This window comes from Lathamus discolor, chromosome 4 (assembly GCF_037157495.1).
Source record: "Lathamus discolor isolate bLatDis1 chromosome 4, bLatDis1.hap1, whole genome shotgun sequence".
Classification (NCBI taxonomy): Eukaryota; Metazoa; Chordata; class Aves; order Psittaciformes; family Psittacidae; genus Lathamus; species Lathamus discolor.
Genome location: NC_088887.1, coordinates 4,173,097 through 4,196,023, shown reverse-complemented (window position 1 = coordinate 4,196,023; position 22,927 = coordinate 4,173,097). Strand labels below are relative to the sequence as shown.

Below are 22,927 nucleotides of genomic sequence, written 5' to 3'. Positions count from 1 at the left end.
GTAGGTATTGATGTCAAGTAACAATTTCCTGAACTGCAGTGTTCTTAAATTACTTTCTTTATTGGTCTGAAAAACTGCTAAAGATGTAGGGGAAAGAAAGCAGGGGCAAAGAAACCATAAGAAAAATCCCAACCCTTTCTACATCTCTGTGTTAACTCATAGAAATAAATGTTGTTGCTCTGTTAAAGCTGAATTTTGCAGAGAAACTTCTTTTAAGGAATTTTCTTCTTTGATTATATCCCCTGGAGCATAAATTACAGAATAAATACGGGGTAGCTGCATCATTTGTTGTGACTACCGGGTGGCTTAGTCCATTGGAAAACTACAGTAACATGTCGCCGTGTATACTGCCCTTCAGGAATTGCAATTTCACAGTTTGATTCCCAGCACTGCCTTGCAGGGCTGCTGCTGTAATGAGTTCCTGGATCTTCACACACCATGTGAAAGATTCTTTGCTGTAGCTTCCCCAACAGGGAATGCAGAAAACATTAGTGGAAAAGGTAGTTAAGGCAAAGCATATCAACACTGGGAGGACAGGAGAAGGCGCTCTGAACACTTCAGAGGCAAACATGGACTTGCCTCTTTTTCTGCTGCATGGTCGTTGTCTTTTTCTCTTCCATATTATTATTTCAGAGCACCAACACATTTGCTCTTACACAGCTGAAGTGCAGGGATCACTTGGGGAAATAGGGAATGTTGTATTTTTGCATGGGTCATGAGTTCTAACAGCAAACCGTGACTTTATGCACTGGAAAGAGCAATGAAAGTGGAAGCACTAGAAATAAGTGAACCAGGAAACTTCTGCTGAGTTAAAAACCTCACAATTTCATGCACGCAAGCTTTACAGTAATTTTGTTACGAACTCATTCATGTTTCTTTTCAGAGCATTCCAAACATTATTTCTATAAGTGTCTTTTGGTCAGAGAAAGAAACTTCATACTTGGGGCAAACTCTTCCATTACCTGCTTATCTTTTACATTTTACATAACTGAGTTTGTGTACGACACAGGGACACCTTAATAAACCAGGGCTGTAACCTCAGTCACCTTTCCCAATGGACACTAAAATCTCAAGAGCATTTATTTAGGACAACACCACTTTGACGTAGCTAGCAGTAAGAACATGGCTGTGTGTTTGGCTTTGGATGAACATATGGAAAATGGTAGGTGGCCATTTCATACTTACACCTTGAGATTTGCTGTATGTTTGTCCTGGGTTCAGCAGTAGCAGTCAGTTTTTCTCCTTCTTAGCTGGCGCAGCGCTGTGTTTTGACTTTCAGCCTGGGAACAGAGCTGATAACACCAATGTTTTTAGTTGTTGCTAAGTAATGTTTACTCTGGCTAAGGAGTTTGTGAGTGCTAGGGAAGCCAAAAAGAACTGTCGTAGTTTAAACGGAGCCACACAGCTCGTTCGCTTACTCCCCCCCGCTTTTCTCCCTCTTTCTTTCTTCCCCACCCACCCCGGAGGGATGGCGAGGAGAATCGAGAGAATGTAACTCCCATGGGTTTAGATAAGAACAGCCCAGTAACTAAGGTGTAACACAAATCACTGCTGCTACCACCAATAACAATAATGATAAGAGAAAATAACAAGGGAAGAGAATACAATACCACTGCCGAACAAGTTCGACCCCCCTGAAGAGAGCCTGTGCCTTTCTGGATAACTCCCAGTTACCTCCCTGGGCATGACGTGCTGTGGTATGGAATACCTCTTTGGCTAGTTTGGGTCAGGTGTCCTGTCTCTGGTATGGCCAGACTGACCACACACCTCATTTAAGCGTTTTACTAATTTTTCCAGATTTTGCACTTGTTCGGTGGTGAAATTCCAAAGTACTGGAAGGGCCCACTGACCTAGATACTTGCCCATACTATCCCACAAACCCTGCCACTCATGGCTGTCCAGCCTCGGGGAAAATCTCTTGGTCCTCCTATATCGTCGTTTAACCCCAGACAAGGCCCAAACCTGACTCTGCTTAACTCTTGAAATCAGACGAAATGGTTCTGGGCAAAACACACTCTGTATGCGTGCCAACATGATGATCCCCATCACAAACAGGTCTCAACAGTATTAAAAGGACATTCAAGAACTTCAAAACTCTCAAATGATGCTGTAAAGGGTCGGGGGCGGGGGGGGGGGGGGGGCTGGGAGGATAAAAGAATGTCTCCTTCACAGGTTGACCACCCGAGAAGGAGAAAAAAGATGTGTAATTGCTAAGCACTTTTATTATATACCTCCCAAAGTATAAAGGTGGTGACCACGCTGGGAACATAAGCCAGATCAGGTTCATGATCAATGATTCTATTGTATGACAAGTCACTGGGGAAGGGGACAGGACACCCGCAGCACTCGCAAAGTCCTTAGCCAGAGTAAACATTACTTAGCAACAACTAAAAACATCGGTGTTACCAGCTCTGTTCCCAGGCTGAAAGTCAAAACGCAGCGCTGCGCCAGCTACTCAGAAGGAGAAAAACTGACTGCTACTGCTGAACCCAGGACAACATTGCTATTGGAAAAAGAGCTTTCATTATATTAAAAGAAAGGAAAAATAAAATCCCATTTTGGGGCTTGTCTACAAATGACAGCTGAAGAGCACAAGGAATTCAGCACAGGTAAAATATGAAGGTGAATCCACAACAGGCTGAGAGCGGTTACAGCACGCAAAACTGCCTGCAAAAGGTTCCTTACACACAGGAAAGGCAGAATATTGGTACCAAAGCATGTTATAAATATATTTCTGGTAGGGGGTTTTATAAAGCTGTTCAACTGTTCTGCAATAAGCTCAACAGGTAGGAGAGAAGACAATTGCACCCCTCTCAGAAATAGCAATGCCAGTAGAAAACATATATATAGATCCAGATTAGGATCCCAAACAAAACGCTCCTCCCAGAGAACACTTTTGGAAATGGAATTAAGAAGAAATTCAAAGAGTGTGCTGCACTCTTTTTAGAGAATAAAATGATATAAAACAGATGTTATATATGCGAAGGGCAGGGGGGCAGGATGGGAAAATAGAGGTCTAAATCAACCTTAACTGGAAAATTACAAATGTACAGATAAATCATTGTATGTAGTCTATGTAGAAGTATCAAAATGAACAGAGATACATTTCTAACCCAGTTTCTGATTCTGTGAAGCAGAAATAAAAGCATAAGAACTAACAGCGAGGATAGGAAATGAGCATATAACCCTGCTACAGCCAGGATTTTCCCTAATATCCAATTGACATGTCCCATGTTACAGCTTGTGCTCTTGCCTCTTGTGCTATCACTGTACGCCAGCCTGCCTCTGCCTCCCCAAGTAGCTGCAGGCAGCAATAACGTCTCCCTCCCCTCATCCTTCTCCAGCCTGATCAAGCCCAGCTCTTGCAGTATCTCCTTGTACACCCTGTGCTCCAGCCCTGCCCAGCATGCCTGGGCTCCATGCAGCACCTCTTCTACTGGAGAGGCCCCAGTTGGACACAGCGCTCCAGGCGCAGTCTCACTAGTGACAAATAAAGGGGAAGATCACAGCCCACTGGCTATACTCCTGCTGATAGCCAAGGATGCAACTGGCCTTTGCAGAAAGTCACATTTGCCCTTGCTGAGCTCTAGGAGGCTCCTGACAGCCTGTTTCAGCTTGTTCAGGCCCCTCTGAAAGGCTGGCTTGCTATCCTGTTTAGTATCATGCATGTATTTGCCGAGAGAAACATATCCCATCATCCAGGTTGCAAATAGATTAACAGTATTAGAGACCACTCATACCCAGCCACTATTTCAACATCAGGTGAATAATCACCACCTTTTTAGCCTGATGATACAGCCACATTTCACCCACTTTACTATCCACTTGAATAACCAATATCTCTCCAATTTACAGTGGTACTACGGAGAATCTCTCATTTCATCATACAAGGTACTTAGGGCAAACATGATTTACCAAGGCAGATCTGAAGTGGCTGTTTCTATTTTTCATATTCTCATTGAAGAAGAATATTCTCATTCTTCATGTGCCTGGAAACAGCTTCCAAGATTTGCTCCATAATCTTACCAGGGCCTGAAGAGAAGGTAACCATACTGTAACTACCCAGATCCTCTTTCTTTCCCTTCCTGACAATAGGTATGGAGTTTTTTTTTCCTCCAGCAAACTGCTAATCACCGTGACCTTCCTGATAGAATAAATAGCACCCTCACTGTGACATTGGCCAGCTCCCTTGGCAATCCTTTTGTGCTCAGGGACTTGTGTATGTTCAATATTCTCTCCATAGGTATCACTATTCAGACAGTAGATAGCACTTCCAGAGGAAGAGGGCTCTGCAGTGTGATCTAATCGTCCACCAGTGGCTGCTCTGGAAAACAACTGAGCTGTTCTCTAAGTGATGTATGGCTGCCTTTGTTTAAATTGATAGAGCAGGGCAGCTCAATGGAGACAATGCAGAATGGATTAAATTCTTCACTTAGCCAGAAAAGCAATCTCATTTATTTCTCCCTGCATTTGTCATGGAGAAGGTCCAGAGGACTTGAAGCCAACGCTGCCACTTTAGACACATTGGTGTGCCAAAATAAAGGCTCCCTAAGCAATATATTAGGGTCTTGTTCAAAACAAGAACTTCTTCAAAGGATCATCTCTTTCCACTCCAACGTCCAACAAGAGCAACAGATTTTGGATTGAAAACAGTGGGAACAGCACTGAGGCGAGGGGAAAGATAGGGAAGAAAATGATGCAAATAGATTTGTCCTTGCGCTACACACAGATAATGCTCTGCCAACATCTCCAACTATAATGTCATATAAACAGCATTCTGAATTAACTTCAGATCTTTTTAATTTCTGATTTCAAATTAAACCTCCTCTAAATGCCCACCACTTTAGGAAAGACAATTTAATTAGGTCCCTGAAGGTATATTTGAATAGACGCAACAGCCACCCCCTTAAGGATAGGTACTAAGTATGCCATCCAAAAGAGGAGACTTGGGGGAAACAAACACTTGGACGTGTCTACTTTGTGTCATCTGCGCAGCTAAGAATGAAACTGTCCCATCACCTTTAATGGCTGTTAAGGGATCGACATGTCTCAACTGTGTCTCTGAAATTCACAATTCTATTAATGGTAACACTGTTTTTCCCAGTTTTGCCAACTTCTTGGGAAGACTCCTGATTTTCCTTAGCCCAAAACCCAGCAGTAGGCAGAAGTTTTGGTAATGATGCTATTACAAGAGGCCAAATGAAGAAACCTCCAGGCATCTGTGACATCTTCAGCACATCTCTTGCATTTGAAAGACATGTTATTTACCAAACCGATCTGGACAAAAATCTTGAGTGTAAGAAACCCTATCTGCCTGATTCTGGGCATCACCTAACTCACACTCTGCAGTTCACTGATCTTTAATCTTTCACACCTGATCTGGATTTTGCTACTCCGGAACCACTGAAGCACCTCATTAAATATTCTAAGGCTCACCAAGCCATCAGTCTACAGTAGGAGCCAAAACTGCATTTACTTTCTTTTCTTTAATCTCCTGGACCTTAATTGCCATATTGACAAAAAAGAAACAGTTGTTTACCTTCTAAAGTCTCCGGAGTACCTGCCAAATTAATCCTTTTAAGCAGTGTTTCTTCAGCTCCAGAAACAACTGAGTAGCATGCACAGCAGCAATACACTCCCTTAAGAGATGGTAAACACAAATACTGCTTCAGAATTAACCTTGACTATTGTAACGTGTCAAAGATTTGCTCTTTCCTATTTCACATTGTCCAGAGGTTTCAAAAGGTAGGTGGTTACTTACAGCAGTCGGGAGACTTTGAAACTTACTTAAAAGAGTTTTATTACCTACATATTACCTACATACATATTCATTACCTACATACTTATTCGTTACCTACATATGCAGTGGCCAAACCACACACAGGCATGGTGATGGAGCAGTGTTACCCAGACAATGAGCTTGCAGAAACTTCAAGCACAGGGAGAGAAAAATTGCTTGAAATTAAGACTCTTGGCAAATATGAAAATGACCTGCAGGTTGAATAGCCAACCAATGCTTTAAAGGCAGCGAAATAATGCATAATCCTAATAAAGTCAGTGATACTATGTCCTAAAGTCAGTACTGTACACGGTTTTAGAACACAGTTATTTTTCTGCCCCAAGATTGAATTGTCACCCGCTCTGTTGATAAAATTGAAGGAGTTTACATTTTGTATATAAAGCAACTCTTGTCTTATAACGGAAACATTAAAAATAAAGGATTGGTTCTTCCTAGACGATGCTTACACTTCAGTTGCAAAGGAAATTAAATCTGCTGCAAAAACCAGGACAAGTGATCCATGCTTCACTACCAAACTGGGAGCGTGTTGATGGGCTTTAGTTACAATCAGCAATACAGCTGAAGTACCCTGAATGATTTGCAACTGTTCTCATATTGCCCTCTGCCTGCTCGGAGGTAAGCCAGGGCTCCCCAGAGACAGTCTTTCCCATTGTGTCTGCAGCAGGAAATAGACCCAAAATAGTTCTGCCAGAACTGAAGCAGCTGGTTAATGGAAGGATGCTTAAATCAAGAAGCAGCTGCACGTTTAAATGATATTCAGCATACAGGATGTGATACAGCCACTTTCTTTGTATCTCAAAGCCTCACCTTTTCTTAAGGATCTCAACAGAGCCTTTAAATGGTCCCCTACTGCCACCACTAAATTTCACTGACTCCCAGGTGTCCTCCCCAGCATGATTTCAGTCTAGGAAATTTAAGAGCCTGTTTGCAATAAAGAGGCTGTAACCAAGCCAAAATGAAAACAAATTTGAGAGGAAACACATAAGAAAGGGGGCTCTTGGTGCTACCTAAGTTCCGAGCAAGATTCAATGGGAATAAAAGGGTACCAGACTGATACTTCATCCCAAGTGCCACAAGATCTTACATAGCTGCAGCCAACACAACAGGATTTCTGCTTGGTAATACTGCTGCACTGTTACTGGTATTGTTACCAGTATTAGGGTTATTACCTAGCCATAGCATTGTTTTAAGCTTACCAGGAGCACTTGTAGCAGAAGTGAAACGAGCAGTGTCAAAGGACACATTTTGTCAGTGCCCTGCTTTATTTAGATGTATATATACAGGCACAGATTATACCATTGCACAGCTGGAAGCAGCCTTTCTGTAAATCATAACCCAATATTTGAAAGCTTCTTAAAATATACAAGAGGATGCACCACTGAACTTACAAAAGGAGTCTCTTATATTCTTCTCAGAATGAAAATACCTATATAATATATATATTATAATAATACAGATATTATATTACCTATATAATTCTTCAGGTAAATAATCATACAGCAGCTTGCTACAACCTTCCTGTTTAGGATAGAGCACCAAACAAGGTTCTTCTCATTTTGTCAATTCGTTATGTCACTCCTCAAGATCATTTAAGGAAAAATGAGCTGGTTTGGAAAACAAAAACTCGGATACGCATTTCACTTCAGATCTGCTCTCCAGCTGTTAATTCATCATTCCATTATGAAAAAGTGTGACATTTTTACCCCACTGCTCAAGACTGATCGTTACTTCAGGGACAACGCGTTGGCGAAGAGTAGCACTGGTACCATTACTTCTACTTAGGATAGACTGGTGTATACAAGAACATTATCTAACTGTATTAATGGAAATATATCAGCAGTAGCCAAAAGCCCATGTGCTTCAAATACTGTTAACAGAAATAGGTTGAACACTGGGCAGTAATGAAGCAAAACATTTCTAAGACTCATCTGTGAGGACAGACACCAGAGGGATGGCACATTTTCCCCCTGGAATGTGACTATTTTCTGTCTTTATGGACTTCTGCAGCTTCAGAGCACACACAGCTATTTGCATTCTAACCCAGCAAGCAATAGCTAAAAATAGTGCTGAAAATCCATTCTATGGATACTGAACAGTGCTCTAGAAACTTTACGTTTAAGCTTATTTTTTTCCTAGCAATTATAGGCAGTGTCACAGGAAAAAAAAAAACAACAACCTAGGGCTTATCACTCTTTGCAGAGGAGGTGTTTCTGTTTGCAAGAGAAACCATGTGTCTTTCATACATATTAATGCACCAGCATGCCTGTACATGTTCACTTTAGATTCTTGGTAGCCTTCCTGCCTTGATGTCTATCCCTTTGCCAGTGCTGCAAACAAAAGAATGTACAGAAAGTGGGACCGCATTTGTTTTACAGACACCATTAGTAAAGATTGTTCTTCAGCATTTCTAAAGTCCCATTCACCACAAGTTGTAAATTTGGCTCCTTGTACAACAACCCCTACTCTGCATACTCCACTATGGTAACTATGCATTGAGAAGTCTGGTTTAGGTAAGCACTGCAAAACCCTGAGTGCAAGCTATAAACCAACATAATGTAGGATCAGACTGGCAAAAGACTGCTCATACTGGAAAGTCTTCCAGAAATCAAGAAAGAAGCTAGTGACACCAGTCAGAACAGAGGACTGCTCTGAGAATGGGTTCTTCATGTGACTGATGCCCGTTAGAAATACATACATGTTAATGTACAGGGCAAATGGTAGCTAGAGCACACTGTGGTATAGCAGTTGTGGCTAAGCTTCCTGATAGAAACCAGAAGTATGCCCTCATTCACTGACTCATTCATTCATTTTTTTTCTCTTCAATGCATCTCACTAAGTCCTGAAAGTAAGGCTGGTCTCCCCATCGGTTTTCAGATGAGCACACTTTACATAGAGATCAAGATCCAGCTCATGACAGGCCACCTGCATCTCCCATCACACACAGAGAAGAACACAACACTGAAGACACCATTAACACAGCTCTGTGGTAAAGAAGATGCTGCTGAAAGCGTGGGTCCTACAGAGTTTCTTTAACCAACAGCTTTGTTTGTAACTATTGAAGGGGAAGAAAAATAACCTGTTAGAGAAGAACTTTTAGAGAAATGTTTCCACTCAGCTTTTCAAAAGAAAAAAAACAAAACCCTTCTGGTTTGAGTTTCTTGCAATGCAGAAGATCCCTGATGAGTCCCCAGCCTGTGGGAGGCTGGCCACTATCCCGGGTTTTCAGGGATTTGCCTGCCAGACCTGGGCTAACCAGATGCTTGATAAAATACTCGACTCCCAACAAAAAAAAACATGTTTTGTGCCATTTATTGTACAGGAGATTTGCTTGACTGCCTGGATGCTACACTACAGGTATCTGACTAGCTGTTCTGTAAATGGTTTGCAGTGCACAATCCAGCACCAAAGGCACTTTACCAACCCAATTCTTATTCCATCCACACTCTGTTATTCTGCTCCACTACACTGCCAGCTCACCAAATTCCTAACTTCCCTATGCTTCCTCACCAATCTCGTCATGTACCCAGCCACATGAACGAAGCCACCCAATTTCCCCAGGATATTATATTTCCAGCTCAACAGTTAAGTTCACTTTCAGCAACTTGGCATCCTTTCTCTCTGCCTTCTTATCATAAAGGGTTAGAACAAACAACAACCACCAAAAAACCCTGCAAAGAACACCCACAGGCCCTCAAAATGCCTTTTCCCATTTCCCACTCCATTGAGTGTGGTGCTTTGCTTTTTAGAAAGCAACCCTTTATGAGCACATTGTTAGATCTATTGTCTCCCAAACAATCAAGTCTCTCATAGCAGACAGTTCGCCTTTGCACAAGTTTGTTGCTAAATGTCATTCAAACAGGAGCCCAACATTTGGTTCAAAAACACTGACCTCTTCTGAGATTTGACACCCTATTCTGATTTCAGTGACCCTCAAAGTCAAGCCATCCTATGAGCACTGAATGTGTTTTTCTGTGTCTCTTAGCTATAAATATTGTTGTAACTACTTTTCTTTAAATACATTATTAAACCTGATTGCAAACTGGCTGAAAGAATAGAGAAAAAAACAATTCCTCAGAAAATAAACTTATATTAGCTGACAAGCAAGCTTTATACTGGTGTCTTTTCTCCTGGGAAGGTTGGTTCAGGCATGTTAAAGTGGAAAGTAACATTCCACTGTACCCCCTTCCAACCTGACCAAGTTACTATGCTAGCATGTCTTCAGAGTGGTACTAGCTTTCTGCTAAGCAGCTGATACTGGTAAAATCTTCAGGACTAGTTGGGTTGCCAGTTCCAATGATCGTCAGTCTTCCTTACTGTGCTGTTTCCTCTCTGTAGCCACTGAACAAAACTCGGCAGAACATTTAAAGTTATGGGCATTATGGTCAGCAAACCCATCGAGTATGTCAAGTTGCCACATGAACTACTAACACAATGCCACAAGAGTCATTCTTACAGTGACAGAAAGAACTGTGGTAGAAAAACACTTACTTGGGCTCTCTCTTCCATGCCAGCTGTTTTTTTAACCTACTTGCTACTGACACTAGATAGAACTGCCTTAGCTCTTTCTGTACCAGTGTCCTGAGTTGTGCCGTAAAGAACACAAACAACAGGAGATGTCTACAATACATGGGAGTTGTCAACAACATGGGAAACATCATGCCTTAGTTTTCTGTATGTTCCAAAGTTACATTTCTAGGATTTCTGGCACCAACAGTGACAGGCAGCCACTTTGTTTCCTTTCATGTCCATTTGGACACCCTTTTCTCCAAAGCCTTGCCCTAAATTTGGTAACAGCAGGGTAAAACCATAAGGAGGATAAACAGGTTTTCTCCCCTTAAATCTCATGATAAAGATTTATGCCCCACCTGAGATGAAGGTATGCAAGACCCAAAGAGTAAGGTAAGGCGACAGTCAAGCCCAACAGATACAGTCTCAGAAAACCTCTCAGGTTTTGCCTGTGTGCTATAAGCCATTGCCATAATCAGGAAGGAGGGCACGTGGCCTATGTGGGAAATTTCCCCACATAGGAAACATGAATACGAGGAAGGAGGTGTTAGGCAAATTAACAGCTGCATAACTGACTTCCTAACATGAGTACCACGAAAACGTGCAAATTTGCAGTTTGTAACTATTTGTACCAAAATCGGTGGGCTAAGGGACCACACACGAGCACTTCTTACAGTGGTATATCTGAGTTCACTCCTACTGACTGAAACAATTAAAATCTTCGTTAAGCTACAGGCACACAGCTAACCCTGCAAATCCAAGACAACTGACTTAAAAGACTTGCAGATATTTAGCATTTCTTATCTTTGATTGGCTCATCTGTCATAACCTGACGATCTTCAGAAAGTCGGATGTGCACCAGGCAATGATTTTCCTGTCTCACTAGACACTATTGCCATACAGACCTTCTAATGTAAAATAAAATGTAGTCTATTGCGGCCTTTTATTCCTCTGTCCACACTGTTCACAAGTACTTTTTAAAATGGTCTCCTATCAGAAATGCACTCTGCCTACATTTTGATCAGGAGAGATTAAAAAAAAACAAACTTAGGGGAAAAAACGAGGTAAGAAATGCCTTTTCTTTACAGAAAGCAGGCTAGCAGCTGTATAAGCATTCCCAACAACAGCTTCTCTGCAAAGCAGAATTAAAAAGAGCAAAACTATAAACACCCAAACAGCATGTACTGCATTAATGTTTTCCTGTCCTTTTAAAGATTTATTGTCTTTGAAGATATCACCTCTCAGCAGCTCACCACAGTAAAGCTGCAATAATGCTGCCAACCCAGCCAAGGCTCGCAGGAGAAATAAATAATGCCAATAAGTTCTTGAAACAGAGTTGACATGAACGATATCCCCTTGCCTTTACAGTTCCTCCACCTAAGTCTTTATTTCTCTCCCTGGAAGTAGTGAGAGGTTGGACTATGTTGTGGGACTTCTTAACTCACTGACTTGTGGCAGGTGCAATGATATATATCTCCTCATTCCATTCATTATATAATTACGCTTGCTGGTCCAAACGTTCCCACATATTAGAGACTCTGCTAGATGATTAAGAGCAAAGTACCGTTACATTATACCTCTTTTTAAAAGGATAATCTTGATTTTGATAGATCTTTATATTTCAAGTTCTTAAAATTGCTGGAATTCAGACAGGTTGTACTATCAACATGAAATCACTTCCTGCTGAAAACACATTGCGAAGGTGGCAACATTTGAACAGGTAAGAGGACCAACTGTCAGTAGAGCGTTGCATCTTCCACGTACAGTATGATTAGGGAAGTGGTATTTGTGTTCTCTGTTCTAAAACGTTCAAAAATCCAAACCACATTTCCATGGGGATTGTGTTACTGGTGCTTCAATATCCAGCTAATTCTGTCCTTAAAATATTCAAGGCATTTACGTAAGAATTGGAAAACAAAGCAAAGAATCACAGAATCACAGAATCCCAAGGGTTGGAAGGGACCTAAAAAGATCATCTAGTCCAACCCCCCTGCAAGAGCAGGGTAACCTACAGTACATCACACAGGAACTTGTCCAGGCGGGCCTTGAATATCTCCAGTGTAGGAGACTCCACAACCCCCCTGGGCAACCTGTTCCAGTGCTCTGTCACTCTTACAGTAAAGAAGTTCTTCCTGATGTTAACGTGGAACTTCCTATGCTCCAGTTTACACCCATTGCCCCTTGTCCTATCACTGGATATCACTGAAAAAAGCCTAGCTCCATCATCCTGACACCTACCCTTTACATATTTGTAAACATTGATGAGGTCACCCCTCAGTCTCCTCTTTTGCAAGCTAAAGAGACCCAGCTCCCTCAGCCTCTCCTCATAAGGGAGATGTTATGCCTGAAAGACAGAAATACTAACCCACCCTACAACCCACATGGGACTTCCAGGCAAGGTGTTTGCTCCTCCATGTGCTCCTGAAAAGTTAGGCAGAAAAATCAGAATGCAAGAACACCCTCCTAACAGAATAAATATATTAGCTACTTCCCACTGCCTTCTCCCTGCTTTACTGCTGCACATAGAGTACCAGAATAGGATTGATTTTCTGGCTAAAGGTATCTCTTCAGTCTTTTCTTAGGTCTGCCACAGACTTTCTTTTTGACCTAGAAGATATGCTTAGTAGAACAGATCATTTGCTGCGTGCTCTGCTTCCTTCCTCAAGCAAATGGAAAAGAAAGGAAAAGGGGGGGGGGCAAGAAAGTTATTATACACCTATGAGATGAAGGAAATCTGAAGCTGAATCAACCAATATATTTTTGTATCAGGCACTCTGGAAATCTCTGGAATAAAAATTCATTCATGTAAGAAAACCTCTGGATGAACAGTTGTTTTGGCAGGTGTTAAGATCAACAGATTCTGCACAGTACCCATTGGAGAAAAGTATGTTACACAGAAACAGGAGGAGTAGTAGCATAATGGCTTGTGAGGGAGCTGTGGGGAATGATAAATAGATATTCAAGTAGCAGGCACAACTGGCTCAAGATCTTCTTTTCCTCTTTTGCCCGCAGAGGTCTTAGGGCTTTCACCAGTGCTCTTCCCAGATGTGCCTTCCTCCAGGAAATAAACAGTATGGTAAAAGGCCCTCTTGCAGCGTCTTCAGCCTACATACAGCACATTAGTGCAATGGTATATTACAAGCAACATAAAGAAGGGTTTTGGTCAGCACGTGCAAGTTCATAAGCAGAAACAAGCTGGGTACCTGGGCTAGTTCAAGAGGACCAGCCTTCCTGAACTGGGGGCTGAACAACACTCTGAATGCAAGCTGAATGTCTTGTTACTTCAAGAAAGGAAAATATCAGCTGAACTACCCTGGCTTTGTAACATTTATCAAAGTCCTACCTGGCCTGACGCAACTTCATTTAGGAAAGAATAAGTGATGCACACTCAGCCTTTTTGCTGAAGTGGAGAAACAAACAAGCAAACCAGCAGAAACCAAACTAGCAAAGGATTACCAATAATAAGGGGAGCAGCAATGAGGAGAAAAAAATCCCTTGGATACAACCTTGTGTACAACTGCCTACACCCATTTGTGAAAAGACTATCCCCAGTTTATCTTACCTTCACTTAGGAATAAGATGTTCCACATTTATTACAGGCAAAAAGCCTAGCAGAAAGTTAACATACAATAGCTACTGCCATTCTAGCTTACCTCTGTACAATCAGTTCATGTAGCCGTGTCCTTAAACGCATTTCATTATTATTATCACCATCCAAGGCAGCAGAGCATTGCAAAATTTCTTTGACTGTAATTAAACAGATAATTTCCTTTTATTTGATACTGAAAAGCAGTAAGCTGTTATTAGCAGGTGGAGGTTTTAATGCTGGTTTATTAGCAGCACTGACTTGGTGCCTGCTGATAGTTACTGTGAAGGCCACAAGGTTAACAAGAGTTGGCTGGGATCAAGAAGCTTGCCAGGTGTTTTCCCTGTGGTTCACGGAGTAAAGCCAATAGGAATTATCGGTTTACAAACTAGTCGTTAGCAATGCTTCATTCCGACGTGGAACCATCATGATGATCTAAAAATAAATAAATAAATAAATAATTTTCACCTGTCTGTTGCCGCAACAACTGTCACAGCATTTGTAATAATTAGAGCCAGCGGCAGCCAGCTTTCTCTTTGCCTTTAACAGCTTCCTTGCAAAACAGAAGTGCAAAGTGCAGCTCTTTAAAAGAATAAGGATCTGTTCGATAAATAAAGCTTTGCAGCTTGCTGAATTGTGTAAGCAATATTTAAGGCACAGAAGAGGTGCTCAGAATTTTCCAGAGGACTTTTAATAACTTAATTCATGTCTGGAAAGAGTTGTAATCAAATAAAAAAAGACGATTAAATATGAGGCAAGGGGCATGGATAATAAAAGAAATATACGCTGTTGTTTTGGACTGAAAACACGTATTTGGTCCAAAGTAAAGCAGATGACAAACCAAACACATAAGCATCCACTTTACCTTGCAGATCCTGCAGTTCTCTGGTTCCTTCTATTTATTTTGGGTATTTCAACACATCTGTAGGCAGATGAAAGACAGAGGTGACGGGTTCATGTTCCACAAATTCATTGTCATGGAATAAAAACCCCAACAAATAATCCTATGCATAGCAGTGCCCTTAAACACACATCCATCACAAAGAAATGTTATTACCTGAGTATCTAGGTTATACCCTTGTAATTCCACCTATTCAGGACTACATCCTAACCAGAGAGTTCACCAAAGCATGATTCTAGTCTTTTAGAGCTGTCCTTTTGAACATGTGTATATATATATATATGTATATATATATGTATATATATACACATGTATGCATGCATGTGGGCATGCATGTATCTAAGCACATATATAGCATATATACAGATACCTATGTTCATCAGTCTTTAGCCTCAAAGGGCTTTTGCCATGAAGACATTGACAGGAAAAAGACACAATCATGATAGGTTGCTTATAATTTCAGCTCATTTTCCAAAGTATTTCAAAGGGTCCCAAAAGCCAGAGTGAAGTTCTTGCTATACTGATACCAAATCCAGCTTTGGCAAAGTCAGGATTTTACTCCCGGATAGCTAACTCTGAGTAGAAAGAGCAACCAATGTGGGCAGGCAGAATAGGAGGAATTCTGTGCAACGGAAGCATTTGAAAACTATTTGCTACATGAATTCTGCTCCCCAGGGAGGGGTTTGTATCTTTCGGGGCTTGTCTTGCCAGAGTAGCAAAGCATTTCAGGCAGTGTATTTGAAATAACTCACACTGAGCTGTTCAGCCTCATTCCCTGCCTGTCCATTGTACTGCATTTTCTGTTCAGAGCCCGATCATTCTCATAGTGCTGCTGGTGACAACAAAACACTCTGTTCCCTCTAGAAATTTCAGAAAGATAAAGCCAAAGTATCCTGTGAGGACAAAAGGTACATTAGAACAAACCTCAGAGCATATGATAATCATAACATGAAGAAAACAACTTCTCCAGGCAGCTTGTTTCGGTGTTTGTCCTTCTTCACAGTGGGGAAAACTTCCCTAATATGTAATCTGAACTTCCAACTTCTGTCCATTGTCTCTCATCCCATCACAGTCCCCCTCCGAACAGTCTCTGGCTCCTTGAAGCAGCTGCAGGCAGCAATCAAAAGTTCCCTGCCTTCAGCCTTGACTTCTCCAGCTGATCAAACCCAGCTCTCACAGCATCTCCTTGCATCTCCATCCCTGACCAGCACGGCAGCCCACTGCTGGGCTTGGTCCGGTACCTCAGCCTCCCTCTTGTGCTGGGGAACCCCAGACTGGACATAGTGCTCCACATGCAGTCTCACTAGTGCCAAAATAGAGGGGAAGATCGCTGCCCTCAGCGATCCTGCTACAACCCAGGATGTGGTGGTGATTTTTGGTTCAAGGATGCACTGCTGACCTGTCAACTTGGTATCCATTGAGATCAACCTTTTTCTCCAGAGCTGTTTTCTCTCCTTTGTTTTCCCTGCTCTGTTTTCCCCAGCCATGCTTTTGCATGGGCTCACTGCAGCGGCTGCACTCCTGGCGGTACCAGTCAGCCCTATTATCCAGCTTGTTGAGGTCCCTCTGAAAGGCAGCCCTGCCCTCCAGCACATCAAATGATCCCTCCAACTTAGTTATTACACATTTGCTGAGACTTCACTCATCATCCAGGCTGTAAATAGAGAGGTTAAAGAGCACTAGCATTAGTGTCAACCTCTGAGGTGCCACTAGCAATCAGCTATCCATTCGTGTCACTGATCATAGTATTCTGAGTTGGGCAGTCATTCCAGTTTTCATCCTTTTTTGCAAAGCGAGACACCATGTTTTCTAGTTTGCTTAAGTGACTTTGGGGTTATATTTGCATTCTCAGGTGCAGTTTATGCATTGTGAAGCCTAATTTCCATCGATTACAGATTTCCATTGAGGAAACAGAAATCTCCCCAATGCCAAAAATCTTTTTCCGACTTTCCTCTTGCTATTTAGGCCTGGTACTACATTTAAATACCCTCCATGCCTCAATCTCACTTTAAAGCAAGAGGTAATTGCTTCCTAAATGCTTAACTCACTCCTGAAATCAGTAAAGCTTTTGTAATGCTTCCTTCTGTTTAGCACATATAAGCAAGGTCCAGTCCATTGCCCTTATAATTACTACCATACACCCATCTTCTGGAGGGACCCCTCTTGTTCCTCCGTAAGCAAGTTGTTGTTATTGCATTGTTTGAAATTCAGCAATAGCCCTATACAATGCCTTTTGATTAGCACACTAGCCAAGAAATGATTGAGGAACATAACAGCTTTTCTGAACTGGATATAAATTACCATCAATCATTCAATAAACTGGAACAAAATTTCCCTTTCCAGCACATTTTATCAGAAAAACGCTGCATGTTTTCCTGACTAAGGTCATGGTGGCCAAAAGGCATCTCCGAGAAGATGCCATTGTTGGACCCGGATGTGCAGGACACGGTATGTCCTTTAAGGGACAAGGTTGGCTTTGGAATTTATCCCCTTCTCCCATTATTTCATTCTTCCTCAACACTGCATTCTTCCCAAGAATGATAGAGCATCATTTTTCAAAGTATGTTTTGACATCCTGCTCAAGCAACCACAGCAACCTGTTCTAGAAACTTACTGGCATATATGCTTATTTTTCTCCCTATTCCTTTGTCTTCCTCTGCTCAGTTTTATCCATGCTGTTTTCCTTTTCCCTTTAATGTAACCCAGCCCCAAAACAGCCTTCTTTCCATGCAGATGCAATTGTTGTTAGAATTGCCCAGGAATGCAATTGGCCCAGCAGAAATCGCACAGTTACTTGGCAGAGACACGCCACTCTGCCCTGGCTAATCCTGAAAGCATTCCGGCTCTATAAGATGATGAATAGCCAAAGCACAGTTAAGTGTCCTTTGCAACACCCTGACTGCAGATAGATGCTAAAATGGCCAAGCCTGTATGTATTTCTGCAGCTAGATAGAGGGCACTGCAGTCCAAGACAGCTAGTCTGACAAGCATTACCCTGATTTAAAGTAATGCTAGTTAATCTTAAAACAATGTCAAGTCAGGATAATAGCAGTAATCCTGCACTAACCCCACTTACTCTGTCATTTTAGTCTTGTCACATCCTCTTCACATGAATATATGAAAAGCAAATCATTTCTCATTTGGAATTACGACCATATTATCACAACTTGAGTTTTTAAGTATATATGCCTCCCTTTCCCTGGGTATTTAAATTTAAGACCTGGACCTGTTTCTATTTGACAGCAATCAAGTAACTCTTGCAGCTTAATACAGGCTCACAAAATGACAGAAATCATGTTAAAAAACATGGTACAAGTCATCCAGCCTAGAAGAATGATTTCCAAAAAGTTACAACTGTGTATTCATATCCTGTGTCTAGATGATGTCTAACTACTTCATAGGTAAGCAGTTACACGAAGGCAGAGTCCTGTTCATCCTAGTGAAGGAAATCTCTGTTCCCAGGTCAGTAGGAGGCTGTATTTTGATTTCGTGCATTCTGGGGTTTGAGTGTGCAAGCAAGGAATGCTGTGCACAATTTTTAGTGTAGACAGCCTTCCTTGAAAAGACCTACTTGCATAGAGGGATTGGTTCCACTGTGGGCATTGTCATTTCCAGCTCCGATGTGGTTCTGTTCAGTGTTTGGACAACGCACATTCTCACTGCATCTTCTAAGACAGGACTGGATGTGTACAACTGGAAGAAAACGTGATAGGCAGGTCAAGCATTGCCCCAGCATGGAGGAGATGAAGGTAAAGCTTATTCAACTCCAAGAACTTTGAGAGAACCCAAGATTCCCAAGTGAGAGATACTGCAATAGGCAATGCCATGGGACCGTGTAACTGAATGTTGGGTCAAAATACACACGGGGTACGGGGATACAAATTAAGCTTCTATACAGGACCTTGATGTGATGGGTTTTCAAGCAGTGTGTCCTTACAGCCACAATGTTCTTCCAACATGTTGGTATCTCCATGCACATGGACATACACAAACTTTATCTGTGTGCTAAAACCCACTTTAAATGTCTCGTTGAGACCTTGAGACATGTTCTGTAAAGCAAAACCAAACTGAAACAATACTCATCTATAACACTGTACAAGTGGGGTGGGACTTGCACAAGCAGCCAAGAGAATACTCTGCGCCTCCTGAAATAAGAGGTCTGAGCTTACTTTGATTAAAATCTGTGGCATTGGTCTCCCAGAGAAAACAATCAGACCCATTAGCTAAGTGATTCAAAATCCCTCCCCTTTAGGACACAGGGATCGTGAACAGGAGCAAGGATGGGTCAGTTGAGGAAAATAAAATGCAGACAAGTCCAATTACAATATTGAAACCATTACAAAGTGAGAAATGGAAGGGAACGTGGTAGATTCAGTACAATTCAATCTAAGTAAAGAATTTGACTGACTGCTTCACAAACATCTTGCACAGAACAACTCATTCGAGTAAGCTTGATTCTGGATGTCAAGGTACAGAAAGCCAAATAAAAAGTCATGGTCCAAAGGCAATAATAAAGCGTCCTGGGGAATTTCTTGGACAGCTTCACTTTTTCAACATTTTCTAAACTTTGCCATCAAAACCCGAGGTGTAAGAGTTTGTTTGACAGCACAGGTACAGATGATGAAAGTGGATAAGGCTGAGCAAGATCTAGGAACAACACAGATCAACCATGCAAGAAAATTAAGCAGCACAGACAGTCTGCAGAACTCTATAAAGATGCAACTGTCATTTATATCATTCTGCTCCTCGTCTCTTTTGCCTCCTGCTACTGGCACAGGTTGTGTTTTAGACAGTCTTGTCTTCGGAACAAGATTGTTATTCTGCTCTGTGCTTTATTCAGTTCCTAACCAAATAAGGCCCTGAATGGCTGAGATTCCTCATGGTATTACTTCAGCATAAATGTTAAACAACAATATTATTGTTATGGTATATAGCTGATCCACATCAAGGGATTTGGAGTCGATTCATTCATCATTGTCAGCAGGCAGTTTAAATTCCATTCGAGCCCAAATGCAACAACCCAAGAATAATATGACCGCTTTTTAAGGGTATGAAGGGGAAAAAGGAGCCTTGGGAACAATTTGAAATGAAGGAAGTTCACTTACTAACTGAGGCCAAACTGGAGCTGAACAACTTAATCCATATTACTGTACCTTACTGGCTGTATCTGTGGGTTAGTCTGCTGCTCCACAAGACTCATCTGCAGTACCCTTTTCAAGCTGCTATAGGGCACATGTCTGGAGTGAAACACTGGGGACAGAGGACTGTGTGCTCTCCAGGACCTACTGCACGTGTCTAAGTTGTGATGCCATGGACTAGTTCTAGGCAGACAAGATGAGGGTCTTTCCTAAAGGGTCACAGTGCCTCCTGCCACAGCAGTCAGTGAGATTTAGCAGGCAGCTGGCACTTGGAGACATTAAGTCCCGGATTCTGGATTCTTCACAGGCTGGTCCTGAGACCTTCCTACCTTGCAACTCAGCAATAGCCAGCAGGCCCAACACAACAACAGAAGCATTGCATCGCCAGAGAGGACATCAGGAAACAACATCTAATTCAAACATGTTCATCTGGGAAACAAAATACTGAGCTCTGCAGTGGGCTCCTTGATTCTGCAGCCACCCAGCAGACTAAGCCTGAAAGATTTCACAGGGCACTTCCTACAAAGACTTTCTGTGGTGTATGGATGTCATTTCTATACTCACAGTAACACTTCTGTGCTTTCCTGAGCTCAACACTCCATTTCCTCCCCTGCAATAACATGTGGAACTAAACTTTTCTTTGGCTTCTTTATAATTTCCAAGTAAAAAATATCTTTCAGGAAGGCCTTCTGCTTTACCCAGACATCATACTTCCACCTGAAGCATCATGCCTACCATCAAAACTAAACTGCATTAAGCTCCAACACAACTACCAGACCTAAAACTGAGCTACAGATTACAGGGAATCTGAAGCAAGAACAGAGAGCTTGATCTGGCTCCAATTTCACTCTTATTTATATACTCATCATGGCATGCGACCAATACAGCGCAAGCCTTGGAATATATTACCTAATGACAAGTACCACAATGAAACTTGGTTCCAATCCTCTACACTGCTCTTCAAAAAGGGTACCAGAGAGAAGCAAATTAGGAATATAACTTTTCTTTGGAGACACATTAGTAGAGTACCTTAGTGTTGCAGTCAGGAACCCAAGATAATTTAATTGGATGAGATACAAACTCAAGGTCTTAACCATCTTTGCTGAGTGAAAAACCCAAGGGATTTTGCAAATCTGAGCAGTTAGCCTGTGTTTCCTAAATGCCAAATGAGATGGAATTCTGGGCAGCAAGTTGCACCAGGCGAGGTTTCCATTGGATATTAGGAAGAATTTCTTCACTGAAAGGGTTGCAAGGAGTGGAACAGGCTGCCCAGGGAAGGGGTGGACTCACCATCCCTGGAGGCATTTAAAAGCCATGTAGATTAGAAACATCCTTTAGTGGTGGACTTGGCAGTGTTAGATTAATGGTTGCACTCAATGCTCTTCAAGGTCTTTTCCAATGTAAACGATTCTGTGATTCCACCTGATTTGCATTGCACTTTTAATTCAGAAAACAGCATTGACTGTATTCCAGGCCAAAACAATAACTATGCGAAGGATGCTGGATTGTTTATGAAGTTCTTCACTAGGAAAGGCATGACAAACACAGCTTGAGATACCAGTAGGAATTAGGATAGCATTTTCAAAGCTAACATTTTAGTGATAGTTTACTATGAAAAGATAAATTTAGAAAAGCTACATTGCAAAGTACCTTACATGTAAAAGCCTACATTCAAATTGTGCTGTTTCCTCTGTGCGGCACAATGAATTCTGTGTGGAAAAGCATTTTTGCCTCTTTAAAAACCAGACTAATTCTCCCTTTCTGAGAGACAGCTTTATTTATGTATCTATTTTCCATTCTAAGTTACAGCTGTGGGGTCAACGAACATTCCCCATAGAAAAAATATTTTCTTTTCCTTCTAATTGCTGTACTTGCCCGCAAGTTGCCTTCGCTTAGCAAAGTGCAGCAGCTAAGCACTCAGCAGTCCCTGAACTCCTGCACCTTTCACATTGTGTGCTAGGGTACCCGAGGGCAGGAAAGCAACCCTCTCAAATGCCTAACAAAGGCACTCAGCTTGAAAGAGGCACGGGTGTCATCTCTGGCCTCTCTCGAATCAGCTTGCCAGCAATGGGGGTGGGAGGAGAAGAGAGAAAAGCACAAGGAAGGGGGGAGAGATGAACGTGGAGCACACTGTGCTGTAACTCAGTGTCATAAGAAATGCAACTGTGCCGCGTGTGTTTACTAACAAAGATGTCAAATGCTTGTCTGATGCTTGGGAATTTTCATCTGCCATTCAGGGATCTGACGGCACTTTTATGAGCGAGGAGCTTTCTGAGGACTTAGGGCTGCAGGTTTTTCATAGAATGGTTTGTGTTGGAAAGGACCTTAAGACCACCCAGTTCCAACCCCTGCCATGGGCAGGGACACCTCATACTAGACCAGGTTGCTCAAGGCCCTGCCCAACCTTTCTTTTTGCTTAAAAGCAGAAGTACACCCACAAATGGTTGTTAATAAAGATACAGCATCTTTCAGAGTGGCCTGACAGGCTTCTCCTGGCAGCTATGCCCTACCTCTGCGTGTTTCTGATGGCAACACAGAAACCGAGCCCACACAAAGCAAGCAGTGGAAGAAGAACTGGAAGTGAAGTAGTTCGATCTCCCTGCTGAGGCACTATCGGGTGAGGATGGGAGGTAGAGAACAACACTAAAATAATCTCTTCCCAGCAGTCAGCCTAACCTTTGAAAATCTTCCTTCAGATTCATGTGTCCTTCCTTATCTTGTTTTCAGCCATGTACCACTTACCACAGAGAAACTCCGCATGGAAGAGCGAGTGCTGCCTTGGGGTCACTGCTGCGAATACCCTGACAACGATTTTCTATATTCCTGTCTTTGTCCTCAGTATTTGCATCACGGTAAAATGCAGATGCCCACGGAGATTGCTACGGCCCCTGCATTTATTTTCTACACCCCCATGAATGTTTGGTCTTTAATTCGAATCCTACATTGCAGTATTGCTATGTGGGCTACTGGTCTTTAGTTGCTACCACTAGAATTAA

At 42.1% G+C, this 22,927-nt stretch overlaps 1 protein-coding gene across 6 annotated transcripts in view; it reads right to left on the bottom strand.

Annotated features, from left to right (window-relative positions):
- Positions 1 to 22,927, bottom strand: part of NSUN3 (NOP2/Sun RNA methyltransferase 3) — a 97,095-nt gene that overhangs the window by 3,479 nt on the left and 70,689 nt on the right. For 2 of the 6 annotated variants that reach the window (XR_010612073.1, XR_010612075.1), the window contains 6 exons: positions 18,365 to 18,486; positions 15,546 to 15,686; positions 14,758 to 14,814; positions 14,154 to 14,327; positions 13,960 to 14,053; positions 1,186 to 1,292 (listed from right to left, as the gene is read on the bottom strand). The gene's annotated coding sequence lies outside the window, so the exon portion shown is untranslated. Of the gene's footprint in view, positions 1 to 1,185; positions 1,293 to 12,671; positions 12,728 to 13,959; positions 14,054 to 14,153; positions 14,328 to 14,757; positions 14,815 to 15,545; positions 15,687 to 18,364; positions 18,487 to 22,927 lie in introns of all 6 variants that reach the window. The other 4 variants (XR_010612074.1, XR_010612076.1, XR_010612077.1 and 1 more) reach the window with 3 other exon arrangements.